Source organism: Triturus cristatus, chromosome 2_2 (assembly GCF_964204655.1).
Source record: "Triturus cristatus chromosome 2_2, aTriCri1.1, whole genome shotgun sequence".
Lineage (NCBI taxonomy): Eukaryota > Metazoa > Chordata > Amphibia > Caudata > Salamandridae > Triturus > Triturus cristatus.
The window spans coordinates 241,536,249-241,551,391 of NC_140582.1; positions in this window are offsets into that span (position 1 = coordinate 241,536,249).

Genomic DNA, 15,143 nt, shown 5'->3' on the forward strand with positions numbered 1-15,143 from the left:
CTCCCACACTCTTTAGCCGAAGGATCAGAGTGCTATGGTTGACAGTGTCGAAAGCGGCACTGAGGTTAAGGAGGATGATCGCTGCCATGCCTCCCTGATCCAGTTTCCGCCTCGCCTCCTCAGTTACTGCTAAAAGGACAGTCTCGGTCCCTAATTGAGGGCGGAAGCCAGTTTGGGAATGATGGAGAAGATCGTTGGATTCTAGAAAATCTACTAAGGTCATATTTATATGTTTTTCCAAAATCTTACTCATCCAGGTAAGGAGCGAGATGGGACAAAAGTTCTGGTCAAGATTAGGTTTCTTTAAAAGGGCCTTTACCAGTGCGCATTTCTATGCGGGGGGCACCGTTCCGGATGAGATGGAGGAGTTGACAAGATCAAGGATTACAAGACGAATGGTGTCGGCAGCTAAAATGAGGGGCAAAGGATCGGCGTGGTCAGTGGTGGAGCCCGACTTTATTTTTGCCATGATCAAATACGAGGCAAGATCCAAAAGGGGGAATTGCCCTAATGAAATTTGTTTTCCGGCTAGTGGCTCCAAGGTCGGTGTCATGGATTGTTGATTCTGAAAGGCCAGGAGGGACATGTAGATGTTGTGAATTTTCTGTTGGAAGAACTCCGCCAAGTTATTACACCTTGTGAATGCCCCTTCTGATGTTGGCTGCTTCTGAGGCAGATTGGAGAGGGTTTTGTCGATTCAAAAAATTTCTTTGGTGAGTTTGCAGCTAGAATGATTTTCTCCTCATGAAAGGCAGCTTGAAATCCGGTGTCCGTACTGTACTTGGCCTGGTTCACAAAATTTGGCATTGGGGCAGGTGGCAACTGACTCTGTAGATTTACAATCTGCTGTGGTTGACTCATAATTACCTCATTCTGCATCTGTGGATTTAAATTTTGATTTGGGCCATTATTATTCTGAATATTTTTACACTCGTCTTTCCAATGCCCCAATTTTACGCACCCATGACAAAGACATTTCTTCTTTGCTTCCTCTCTACTCATTCGTCCCTTTTGTTTTCCCCCATTATTCTCACTTTGACCTCGCCCCTTTCCTTGATTTCCTGTCTGACTGTTTAGTTGGAGTTCCTGCTGTTCCGCTAGCTTTACTTGGGCCCACATCACCTTCCCTTCTAATTTCTTTCATTTATTGTCAATCTCATCTCCGCAATACTTTGCATATTTGAGAATATCGTCAATGGGTCTCGCTTGCCAACAAATCATGTGCTGACGAATCATGTCTCCAATTTCTGGTTTCAATCCTGTCACAAATCGATACACAAAATGTCCCATATCTTCATTTCCAATGTTCTCAAAACCACTATACTGCTTAAATACCTGCAGTAAGCGTTCATAATAGGTATGTACGGACTCATTTCTATCTTGTGTCGTTCTATCTATCTTTACCCAATCTGTTTCTTTTGGAGGAATTTTCCCTTTCAAGAAAGTGTTCACCTGGTGATATTTCTTCATTACCTCTTCTGAAGGGTCTCCTGTTTTTGCATCTCTTTGGTATTCATTACTACGCCAATCAACAGTAATTTTACATTCTGTCCACAAATCAGCAGGTACTACTATGTCAAATAAACCATCCAAGTCCTTTAACAATACTTAAGAAACCTTTTCAAATCTTTCAACTTGCCGATACCACTCAACTGGCTTTTCTCTTAACTTTGGGAAATCATTTGTAAATGATAAAATATCCTATCTGGTCCATGGAAAATGTACATATCCTCCTCCAGGCACCTCTCTCATTGGACATAATCTTTCTACCTTTCCTGTATCTTTCATCAAAAACCCAGAAGTTGCTCGATTAGCGTGTGCTTCATCCCTTTTTCGCATCCCTCTAGCTTTCCATTTATCCAGGTCATCCTATTTTTGTAAAATGGTCATTAATTCTTTAACTTGTAATTTTTTCCCAGACACATTCATATTTTCCAGGTCCTTATCACTGAATTCTGCTCTGTATGGTTTCTGTAATACTTTGGGTTTCTCTATTTCAGCCCCCATGTCAGAAGCTAGGTCTGTCAATTTCTCATGGAATATTTTTGTATTTCCAGTGATACTTCTGCAAATGAACAGTAACTCTTCTTCATTGTAAGTATTTAACCTGTCTAGTCCCACATTCCCAGCTATAATTTCTTCTAATTCCACTTTCAATTTGTAAATATTTAGAATTTACAGCGGCTGTTTTGGCTTATCTATTCCCTGTGCCCATCTTTCTATCTCTTCTGGGGATACTATTGTGGCACTCTTGACTCCTGTAGATGTTTCTATTTGTACTTCCTTTGAACAACTTGGTGTAACTCTTCTCGGGGTTTAATTTATCTGTCCTCTTATTGGTAAATCAATTAATGATATTACCAATTCACATTTGCTGCCTTGGCCATCAATTATTATATTCTCTTTTCTGGGTTCAATTGTAGGTGTGGACATGAGTGGTGGTTTGTGAACGATTGTCATATCTCCATATAATGGGACTACTGGATCTATAGTCACTGGTATAGTCAGTGCTGCAGGGTGAGTTTTCAATTGGGTTATTTTCTGTATTAAGTCTTCTCTATTCTTGTTTATTGCCTCTCTTTCCTTTTCCCGAAGTACCCTTCCGTTCGTTGGGGCATGTATAACTTGAGGAACTAATTGTGTTCCCAATACCGGGGCATTAGGAGTAATCCTACTCAGCCCCTCTTGGCAAGGTCGAGGGTTTTCATTAAAATGTCCTTCAAGAACTCATATTCGGATTCTCCGCTGCCTGTCATCGTTAAATGTTTGGTCTTCTCTGTGAACTTGCTTCCTGACTGTTCCTCAGACTTTAATACAGGATTGCTTCATCTGATTATCTCTTGATTCGCGTGGTAGCCTAGGATAAAACCCTCTAAAGCTTCTGCTACTTCTGGATCTGTCATGCTCAAATGCTTCAGTCTCCCATTCCTCTAAAGCTTCATATTGGGTTAATCTTGGTCGGGGTCTAATTCATTGATCTCAGATTATGTAGAATTATCCCATTAAACGTACCAAGTTCTGGAAAAGCTAGCACTGCATAATATTTTGAATATTCTATCCAATTTTAATTTAATTTAACCATACACAAGTATGATAGCCTCTTTCCATCATCATGTATGATGCAGGCGTTTTCGGGGGAGGGATAAGAATTCCCTCTCTAGTCTTAACTGGTTTATCCTTTTTGAAATAATTTTAAATTTTCTGCATAAATGTCATCTTTCTTTTTTCTCCGTACATTTTAGATGTCGATCCTTTTATATATTGTTCTCTGGCAAACCCTAAATACCTTCTGTCTGGGTGATTCCCTATTAATGTTGGATCGTGTCTCCACATACAAAGCCCACTGTCAATTATTATTATAGCTTCTATTTTACTAGCCAATCAGAGGTCCGTTTTTACTCTAATGCTTGACCAATACCAGCGTGGCTTCTATTCTTTTGACCAATACATTCGATTCCACGCTATATATTTATCCAATACTAGCGCGGCTTCTCTGTGATGTCAGTGCAGCACCCGCAGCTGAACCCTCCTTTACAAGGTAACACGAAAAAAAGTATTTTTCTTTCAATTTACATACAGAATTTCATTACTTGACAACATAGAAACGTTCGCTACTCTGTTTGCTCCGCCAAAATCAGAAAGTCAATTTACTTTTACTGCGAGTAAACATTTCTGTTTACTCTTCACACACTACAAGTAAAACTCTTGCGCTTACTCCTCACTCAGGCGCCGACGAACCTGATACTCCTTCCGTATTACCCTTTCTAGGTGACATAAGACCAAAGTTTCACCAGTGAACTCTTTGCTGTCAATCACTCTCACTTTTATACAAAATAATCCCTAAATCAGCACTGTCAACCTTACATAACATTACAGTGCTTTCTTTAGAAAACGAGTAACCTCACTGCAGTGTGGTTTCCATTCTCCACCCGCTATTCAATATTCCCGGGAATTTCCAGACAACATAAAACAAATACAAAACGGGTTTGTTAATACATAATCAATAATTCAAATTCAAAATTTTCACCTAACTAGTTAATAAAATAGACCATAGCTCTGCTACCAGAAAAACTGATCCAGCGGGTTATCAACCTCAGATACTCAACTACCATCTACTCACCTTGGCCCAAAACACACACTCATTCACATAGGCTAGTAGATACCGCTGGGGTCCATTTGTTGTACTAATACCTGTAAGATGAATTTCTCTAACTATTTCTTACCAACCTTTCTGATCCAATTTACTTTCCTCTGGTCAATGGACCTTTTAGTTACCTGAATAGGCAAAAATTACACAGAGTAAATCTTTATTAAATAACCACAGACTCTGGAGAGTTTTAAATGTTTATCTAGTAAATTCATGTGAGCCAAGAACAAAATACAGTTAGAACACTGTCTTCTCCAAGGAGAGGAAGGGAATGAAATTCAATTAGAATAATCGTTAAACAAGTTATCACGATGACAGAACCTGAATAGGGAGGAAACATAGAGAGCAGTACAATGACATACTACACAGAATTATAGTTACCTAGAATGGTGTGGAAACCAACCCTGTGGCCAAGGAATTGGAAAGGGTCCCCTGGGACAGTTCAGGTGGCAAAGGCTCAGGACAGGATTCAGGACAGGATATATGACCTCTTCTGGAAACGACGCCTGCGTCGCACCCCTCTCTGACACCATCTTCCTCCTCGATTCTTCCGCGATCTTCTTCTATTATGTCCCTCCTCGATTCTTCCGCGATGTCCTTCTAATTAATTGGCTCAAAAGTTCTAAGTCTGGAAATGGATCTGTTGGACTTGGCCCTTCTGGCAGGTTCACCCCTGAACTTTTTTTGCTTTTTATTGGTGACATGGTGTGGTGATTTTTGGTTTCTGCGCACTTTCCCTGTGTCCCAGAGGAAAGTGCGTGCGCATTCTGAGTGCATGTGGTGAGATAGGCCTGTCCTCCCATAGGAATGCATGGGGAATGTATGTGTCCCTAGTAGTTCCTGATGCGTGGGGTGTGCAGGCCTGAGTCTGGTATGTGCGGACTCGTGTGATTGAATGCTGCGCGATGATGTGTGCGGCATGCATGTACCTAGTATGGAAGTGCCTCTTCTAGAAGTGGGCACTTCGGTGTGCAGTGTAAAATGTGTGCCTTGTCGCGCGATTGGCTGGTTGAGGTCATGTGACGGGCTAGGGAAATCCCCAGAGTCAGGATGAGTCACCCAGTGGTGAATGGGGAGATCAGCAGCTAGATGGGTGGGAGAAGTACACCTGGGTCCTGAATAGGGCAGGGTTTTCCCCACACAATGCTGGCTCCGCCCCCTGTGGTGCGACTGATGACTCTGGCCTGTCCACTGAATAGGGAGAGGGGCTGAGCAAAACAAAGTGCTCAGGGACCAGTTGTAACTGGTTCGCCCCTTCCCTGCACCTTGAGACCAAGGATTTACTGTATAAAAAGGGGCTGTGTCCCCTTACATGGGGGGTTCTCTTGCTGATCCAACTTGAGGGGGGCCTGCTGCTGCTGGGCGCCAGGAGAGACCGCCACTGGGGACTGCCTCCCTGCTGGAGGGCCCTGTGAGCTGGCCCCTGGGCCCAGTCTTTGCCCCCCCCCTGCTTTTTAAGACTTTGGCTGGACTTGCTTTCTTGCCCAAGAGCCTGGAAGCGCTTTTTACTTATAGCGCTGGGAGCGCTCCATTTGTGGCCCCAGCAGCGCTGAGCTGCGATCCTTAACAGGGGAACCCCGACGTAGGGATTACCCCGCTTTTGCCGATTTGAAGCGGGTGCCCACCCCGCATTGCCGTGGTCGTTGGGGGGTGCCCACCCCGCTTATTGGTTTAATTTCGTTGGCGGGTGCCCACCCCGCTTATTTGTTTTTCTTGCGACCCTACCCCTTTAAAGGCCGGAGAATCACCGCCGCGGCCAGGGAATCCCAGGAAGTCAGGCGGCCGCGGGCGGGCCTCCGGGACAACAGGAACCGGAAGCAGGAGGGCGGGAGCCTACCCCGCCTCCCACCGAAGACGCGCGGCTGGCTGAAGCCCCGGAGATTCCCCCGCACCGCCCGTCAGGCCGGAGGCTCTGAGGTCCTCTGAGAACAGCCCGACGCGGGAGTCCCAGGTGAGTGGGGCTCCACGCGGTTGAGGATTTTGTCCGTTCTGTCCTCTCCCTTCTTCACGCAGCGCCGCAGTTGCGGGCTGCTTCACCGAGGGGGCAAGTTCTTCCCAGGGCATTTGATGTTGCTGAGTCCCCTGAGCGGGACTCCCACGCTCCTGGGTGCAAATTAGTTTTAGAGCCCCAAAGGCTCCCACGAGGCACATTGTTCAAGAGTCCAGAGGGACTCCGACAGACGGGGCCATATTGGTCCTAGAGCGCGAAGACGCTCCATCGTGGGGGCATATTATTTTTAGAGCGCTCTTGGGGCTCCAACACTCCGCATTGTGTTCTTCGAGCGCTGGTGCGCTCCAACGTTATTGGGGGCCGTATTCATTTGTTTAGAGCCCAGGGAGGCTCCAACAACTGCCCTATTTTTCCTAAGAAGGCACAGTGGTGCCCACGCTCATTTCTCCAGCTGCCCAGCACTTAGTGGGCAGCTGCAACGTGTAGGCTGTGCTCAGTTGCTCCTGGGCGCTTGGTGTTTTGCCTAGACTGCGGGCGCAGTCTTGCCCCTGACTTTGCTGGGACACAGGGCGTCCTTGCCCTTTCAAGGCCAGTTGGCCTAGGGACTGCCACAGTGGTGGCTAATGTGAGTGTGGCGCTATTCTTGTTTTACACCGCTGAATGTTTTTATGCATCATATGTTTTCCTTTCCTACACCTCTGAATGTTATGCATCATGTGTAATGTGCGTTTACCCCTATAGGTATTGTGATACTTTGGTGGTTGTTTGTTTTCTCCTAGTACAGGTGGTGCTAGTGAGGTCCTAGTTCCCTGCGTGACAGTTTCCTAAGGTGGTTAGGGTTGCGTAGATGGTACTTACCTAATACCAGTAGTTACTGGTTGTGTGCTACATGTTCTATTGTTAGTGCTACAGTGATTGTATGTGCTATGTTCTAAAATATTATTCCTACGTTCTAAGTGTAATTTCTACAAAGTGCTAATTCCTGACAGCGGTCCATGTGGCCCTGTCCCCTGTACATATAATCCCTTGTAAATTCTGCCCGTGCCTGTTGGCACATTGTAAAGTGTGTGTTTTTATCTAATGTGTTTTGGTAATACAAAGGTTATTTTTATAGAATACCTTGTGTGGAGTTTCCTTTGTGGTGGGCCTTGGGTGTTGTTGCTGGGTGCGCGCGCAAACGCTTTACACATCGCCTCAGAGATAAGCCTGACTGCTCGTGCCAAGCTACCAAGGGGGTGAGCAGGGGTTATCTTTGGTGTGTAACTCCCCAGCCCTGACTAGAGTGGTGGTTTCTGCCTGGCTTTGGCGCAAGCCTCAGCCAACCAGAAATCCCATTTCTAACAGGATCTTCTTCAAATATTCTCTTAATTCTCGGACAGCATTTCGGTCTCTCATCATTCTCCGTCTCGCTGTGTGTCTGACTAACTAAACTACCTCAATTATACCTTTCTAATGGCATGTACCACCCCTAAATGTTTCAAATTTATGAAACTTCTAACTCTGATTGGATAGGGAAAGGGGGGATGATCATCACACCATGCTAAGTTTAATATTTTTCTTTAAGCTCATTGTTCTATGATACCGCCCCTTAATTTACTTTCCCATGCTTTATTTCCCACCCGAGTCCACATTTTTCTCAATCAAACATATACAATTTAATAACTCGTCCATTCATCGGTCATGAAGATGATTCTGTTCCCAGGACAACCTGAGGTCTTGGCCTTGGATGAGTTTCAATACATTCGTCATGGTTCCTAGCAGGTTGCAAATATGCATGTGCAAGGGACACGTGGGGTATGGACATCTGTCATCCTTTGAGGCCCAAAATATGAACTAATTAAAGAAGTCAGAAAGAGACATATTAAATTCTTAATAAATTATTTCACTGTAGACCACCTATCTCTACTCTAACCCCCTTTACTTATATAAATCTTTCGCATTAGCATTTTATTAAATTTGCAGGGTTTAGTTTCGACTTAAGCATGTGCATTAACATGTGAGTTCCAAGTGGCCATTTTGGAAGCGATTGCGCAGCTGCAAAGATTTCCCTCCAAAGCATATGTACGTCATTACTACGTAGATGTAGTAGACACCTGCGCAGTAAAGATTCCCATGTTAGCAGCCAGTTTAATCACTCTCGGGTTACTTGTTAGTACGACACATAGGCAAGCATCCCCTCAGCTTAAGTGTATGAATTTTCGAAGTATTATTAGTATTTACGAACACAAGTCATACAGTATTACGAGTTATCCAAGAAGATTGCTTCCGAGCAAGTCTCTTTTATACAAGTACTTGCTCCATCATCAGTCCCTGCTGATAGTCAATAAGATGTGGTGAGGATTGATTGAGAGGCCCCATATAATGTGGGCATATTCCGCTTGCCTTGTCTTTTAACCAAGAACAATTTTAATGGTGGAAATTTTAGGCCCTTTCATATATTAATAGTCAAATACCAAATCCTGTAATGTTGACTGGAAAACTTGGTACAGGTGCCAGTGTGTTACAAGAAACAATGCCACCAGCTCAGTGGATCCATTCCCTACATGTTCTTTTCCACACTTAGGCTTCCATTGTAAACACTGCGGTACCCATTGGCTCATTGGGCGCCAGGAACACAAACAGTGCCTCAGGAGGATGCTGTTTGACAGCCTAATTCCAAATTCTTCAGACTAGTGGGAAGCTACTTCTCACGCCTTGTGTTCATGACCCCCGAGTAAGTTGTACTACAAGAGACAGTAGATAGGGGCATAATGGAGGCCTCTGCCTCCACCGCAGTGCTGGGGAACCCTCATGGCTCCTTGTTTTGGAGGATGCCCCCTCAGCCCTTAAGCCATGCCACTCCATGTCTGCCAGAATGTGTGCAATGGCATGGAATAAGAAACAGACAAACGCTCTGGTAATCCACTCTGCTTTCCCGAGCAGAAAGAAAAAGAAAGGTAACTCCGTTAATTTAATATACCTAGCAGAGAGATGCCCAGCAAAAGGTAACCCCATTTCCATGGCAGAGAATTAATGTAGGCCTGTGCGGCGTGGGGGGGGAAATTCTTCAGGTGGCCCTCATTGAGACCAAACCCCAAAAAATATCTGTGCGATCTCAGAGACATAAGGGCCCCTCATCACATTCTGCAGAGGCCTCCATAATTATGCATTAAGTCGCTGGCACTAGGTAAGTCAGAATAAGAAACAGAGGGGCAGTGGCAACTGGTGACCCCCTTTGCCCCCCCCCCCCATAAATATTTTCACGAATATCTGAAGATCTTTCATAGGGCTTTACTTAAATTATCTGAACCCAGCTGAAAGAAATGTGTTCCTTTGATGGTGTATTTGAGAGTTTATCTTGACTGAGTTGTGCTGATGATTGTGACAGCACAGCTTTAGCTTGGATTCTCCTTAAAAAGACCAATTAGACGCCTAACAGCCCGTCCTATGGTAATTGTGGAGAAAACACATATACGAGAGATGCCTCATTAAAGAATGAACAGAGAGAGACTCTTATGGAAGCATGCACTGGAAAAAGGCAACCGTCAATAAAGCATGAGCATTAGGTACCTACTCAGCAAGATGTGCACAGAAGTCTACAAATTCAGTCAAGCACAAACGTTGTCTGCTGATCCAATCACTCTATGACTGCTCACATGAAGAGGGAGTCTGCTCATCGAGTCATGCACAGCTGGGAAGCACGCTCATTAATGCATTGATGTAGAATGAGATGTGTCCTATGCATGATTTTTTCATCGGGCAAATGTCACTGGGGCAAAATCTTCCAAGATTTCATGTGAGGTTAGAGGGCCCATTTCAGTTTGGGTTCCAGGCCATTGACACGCACTGTATACAGTGTATTGTTTTTTTAATCATTTTTCGCAGATGCCATTATCCTTCGCGAGCGGGGGTGTCTTTCTTTTTACAGTTTTATCGCTTGCATGTCACAGCTGGTGTGCAGTGTACCATGGCCACTGAGGCCTGTTGGGTGATTTCCCATTCAAAATGAGCATTCTCAAAGTAAACAGGCAAAATGTGATTCGTAATGCTTCAGATATGCATGAGAGATACACCCAGCTATTATGAATTAAATCAGTTTTATTTCTTGCTGCAACATTTTTTGATGAGATGAGCGCGGCTTCCTTAGATGGGATGTCCCTTATCCTTCTATAGCTTTCAGTCAGTTATGCATAGGGTATGATGGCTGTATTATCTTTTTCTAGGGTTTTCCTTGACCTCCAAATGTGCGTTGAGTTCCAAATCATACTTCAGTTTCTTTGTACTGATTATGATGGAGTTTGGGAGTTGGCCCACACATCCTTCAGAGGGAGGAAAACGCTTTCAGCATTACTCCATAACGCAGGCCCTGCTTGGACCGTTCTCTCTTGTAACACCACCCCATGACCTACGGAAACCTCCATTGCCCTACAGAGAAAGGTAAAGCATTTCAGGATTACCCCATCGTTGCCTGTTCTGCTTTCCCTCTGACTGAATGAGTGGGGTGAATTATTTAAATTGGTTAGTCATACACTGCTCTCTCTGCCTTTAAATCTTCCTGATGAGCTTTATAGGTGTGATCACTACCAGGGCCTGCCTCCTTTCTGAATTTGGCACAGCCATTGGCTGAAAGGAGTCAGGGCTTACATTTGGCCCCACCCCCTTTAATGAAGGGCTTCCACCACCTTCTTATGGGCCAGGATGGCCAACATGGTAGCTATCCCAGTCAGATTATAAATTACTATTCTGAAAATGGCATCTTTAGAAAGTTGTCATTCTGCAGCCTAAACTAAATATGATTTTCTGCCACTGTACAGGGTCACATGTTCCTCTCCTGTGCAAGATGCCTGAGGGCTGTTCTCAGCCCTTCCTGAGCTTCAAAGGGTAACCTGAGGGCTGTGCCAACCCCCTTCCTGACTTCTGAACGTGCCCCCACTATCACTGGCAGATGCAGCTGACACCTGGGACTAAGGGCCCTTTGTCACCCTCGACAGTTTGGAGCTGTTTGGAAATGTGGAAGAACTGACCTGAAATAGTTTAAGGGTAAACAAAGAGAAGGACCCCCACACATAACAAGAAATTAGATGAATAGTAGTGGTTATAAATATTGCACCTCGTTTACGATACAACAAATATACTGAGGGTGAAGTGATCATCAATAAAGAGCCAAAGTATTTGTGGTGCTATAATGGTTAGATGCACCCTACTACCAAAGGTCCATAAACATGCTGGAAGCAACCAGTGCATATTGCATCATGTCATATGAAAGAAACCAAAGCACTCCGGAGCACGTTGAGCAATAAATATAATGTCGGAACAGTAAGGACTTGTTTTAGAAACCACACTTTGTTATGTATTATAATACAAAGACAAAATACTCATCAGCTACAGAAAATAATCAGGCTTGTAATCTTCAGAGATGAACAGCCAACACGTTTTTCATCACTATGTCGAAATCCACTTTATTATTAAACAGCACAATCCTACAGTAACACATTGCGTAATAAGGTCGTTCCAGCAAAGGAAACAATTTGGTAGAGTGAGTGAGGGACCAGACCTGATTAAGGGGCATATCAACAACAACCGGCGATAATTATCGCTAAGCGCACTTAGCGCTAAAATAATTATCGCCGGCTAGCGTTGATTTTTATCGCTGAGATAACGTGCTATTAGCAACGCTTATCTCAATAGCGATAAAAATCCTCACGCTAAGTGGCTAACGTGAGATTATCACTGGAATCCCAGTGATAATCTCACGTTAGCTTGTTGATAGGGACAGACAAACTTAGCCATGATATCCTCCTTCCATAGGATATCATGGCTAAGTCAGAAAAATACCAGACGTAAAAAAGCAGCGTTAACCGCGGTTAGCGCTGCTTTTTTTGTCTCTAACAGGGTTAGCGATATTCTTGATAATAGAAATGTCGCTTAGCGACATTTCTCCTATTATTTTACTCTGGAACGCCCCCTTTGCATCTCATTAGAGATGCAAGGGGAAGCGTAGAGTAAAAGGGTGCTAACATGCAAATTTGCATGTTAGCACCCTGTTGTTGATAGGGTGCTAGTTTTTTCAGAGATAAAGCCCTTGTTAATATGCCCCTAAGAAAGTAGAAAGTGGTGATATCCAATGAAATAGTTAGAACCATGTATTGCAAACAGTTGTCAACTGTGCCAGAAGGCGCAAAAGAATTAATCCCGCATACTATTAACGTACACCCAATGATTATTAGAACACAAGTCAGTTACCAGGTCTCCGTGATCACAATTGAAGCAAGATAGTGTATCATTCCAGACAATAACAGTGACGGCCCGTGTAGGGCGTTTTACCGGGGCGGTGACGTGGCGCAGAGGAGGGGCAGGGTGGGGGGTTGCAAAATGCGGCAAACGGCCGATTTCAGGTAAGTTCCGAAAAAAATTAATAAAACGAATTTCGGTGCGCACACTGCATCGCCAAATGCGATCCAGCGCGTGCAACGAAATTCATTTTATTAATTTTTTTCGTAACTTACCTGAAATCGGCCGTTTGCCGCATTTTGCAAAACCCCACCCTGCCCCTCCTCTGCGCCACGTCACCGCCCCGGTAAAACGCCCTACACGGGCCGTCACTGGACAATAATGTATGAAGACAGGTCTAGTATGACAAGTGCACGAAAATCTAATAAGGCCAGGAGTCCGTGATGAGCTCCAATATGAACGACAGCACACGCTGTGTGTCTGTGCTGCCTGACTCTTCCTTGTACAGGTCCTGTACAGCTGACCTCTTGTTTGCACCACTGGGACATTACAAGCTTCCAGAGTTCTTCCCTGCAACTGCCCAGCTGACAAACACCAACTAAACTTGCCTAAGCTCTCCTTCTGGCCTCTGCTGGAGTGAGTCCTGACCCTAAAGATGTGCCACCCCAGGTCCTGAACATTTTGGCTGGTGTCAGAGTGTATTCCTCCTACTTCAAAACTGCTAGAATGCTAGATAAAATTCCAGATTTTTTAGCTCCTCCTGATCGCAAACAAGCTCTTTTTATCAGCAACAACCGTCCCTGTCCACCACCAACGCAGAACTTCATTAGTGAACTACTCCTTGCATTGTCAATGATCTTTTAGCAGCTACTGCCAATGCGATTCTTCAGCTGAGGTGCCTCACGTAGACTTCGACTGAGTAAGAATGTAAACTCTTCAATGGGGCGAACCTGGTCCCTGTCTCCTATCCTCACTCCATCACAGTCTGCTGAGCTTATGAATTTGACCACGTCCAGCAGGATGAGTTAACCACAAGTGGTGCATTGTGCTTTTTGCCACCACTATCTGAAACTTTAAAAATTCATAACTGTGGTTCTACTTAATGGAGTTTTTACGTTTTGGTGTATTCCATGTATTAAAATTGACTGTATTTTTCTAAACTGTTTTTTTTTTTTCTTGTGTTGTGTTTTCACTTTGTTACTGTTTGGGTACTGCATAAATACTTTACACATTGCCTCTGGAATACGCCTGACTGGTTTTGTGGCAAGATACCAGAGGGTTGAGCACATGTTTATTTGTTGACTTGTGTGGTTAACCCTGATAACTGTGTTTAGTTACTTGAGTGGGGCTCTCACCACCCCTAAAAAAAGCAATTTCTTATTTGAGCCATCTTCATTAATCAGTGGAGAATAAAATAAGATAAGCCCAAAATATCAAATCATAGAAATTGACATCGCTAATATTACTAATGCGTCACTGCCTAAGAGGTGTGTCCCAACCTCAATATGATATGATTGTCACATTGATCCTAAAATAAATAAAAGCAGATACCAGTGTGCTGGACTCTGACCTGCCAATGTTCAACTTCAAATATCTCAGGATTATTTCGGAAGCAGAGGGAACAAGAGTGTTCCAAGAATTCATAAAATGCGAAGACTTAGCTCATGGCCAACAATTTGATTTCAGCCCTGTGAAAGATATTGTAAACATGCCTGCCAACATACCATGCTGCCCACAACCTCCACGACCATATAACATCTTTGATCATAAGATCCTGCTTAAAGACAAGACAGCCAAGATGCTACACTTCATCCTCAGCTTGAGCCAGAGTAATCCTTTTAGGTACAATAATCTTCTGCACAATAGTGCTTTGAAATGTCCATACCATAGGGATCCTCCCGCTCTATGCTCTTGCTCAACACCGGTACATGTCTTTGCAAGTGCATGCTACAGCAGCACCAGATGCAATTCCATTTGTACCACAATGACACCCAAATACATATTCAAATAAAATGCAAACCAGGGAGCCAAGCAATTAATATATCCAGGTCAAATATTCCTCTGAATGAGAGACAGTGTTCTCTGCCTGAATGTGGAAAGACCGAGATCTCGAGAGATCTAATGAACCTCCCAGAGCACTTTCCAAAAACATCTGAATTATTTCAACACCCACATTGAGTTCCCACCATAATGTCAGTGGTCATGCTTTAACTGGCTAATCTGATCACTCAGTAGTGTTAATTAGAGGTTCATTGTCCAATATAATGTAATAATCTATTCAGGTTTACCTAAAAAGGACAGAAAGAGACTCCAAATCTAGAGGACCAGGCCTTCAGATTGTGATGAAACATCGGGAAAAGCACTTATGGAGTTAGTCCAGATAGTACTCAATTGCCTTTTCTTTTGAGTCAAGAAATACATTCATAATACTTGTTTTCAAATAATTAGTGGGGAAAGTTGGACATCTTGGGATCATATGCACCTCCTTCTGTTTTTACAACCTATTCGACTTTCTGTTGATTTCCAAAATTACCCAAGACTGTCATACGGTCTCTGCAAATAGTAGATTTCCAGGCATACTCTTCATCCGCTGCATTCTGTTGAACCGACTATCTGAAGGAGAAAGTGCAGCAGAAAATGATACAGTAAACTTGTTTTCTTTTTTTGCACACAGAGAAAACCTTTTATTTGAGAACAACTCCCTGCACCCCTAAAAAATGGGACTCTTGCGGACTGCCCTGCGTGTGCCCTTGCATAGGCGCAACGCTTTTGGTGGGGCGGCCACGATTTCATAGGGAGTGGAGCTGCTGAGGAGTGTCAGGCGGCCGATTCCTG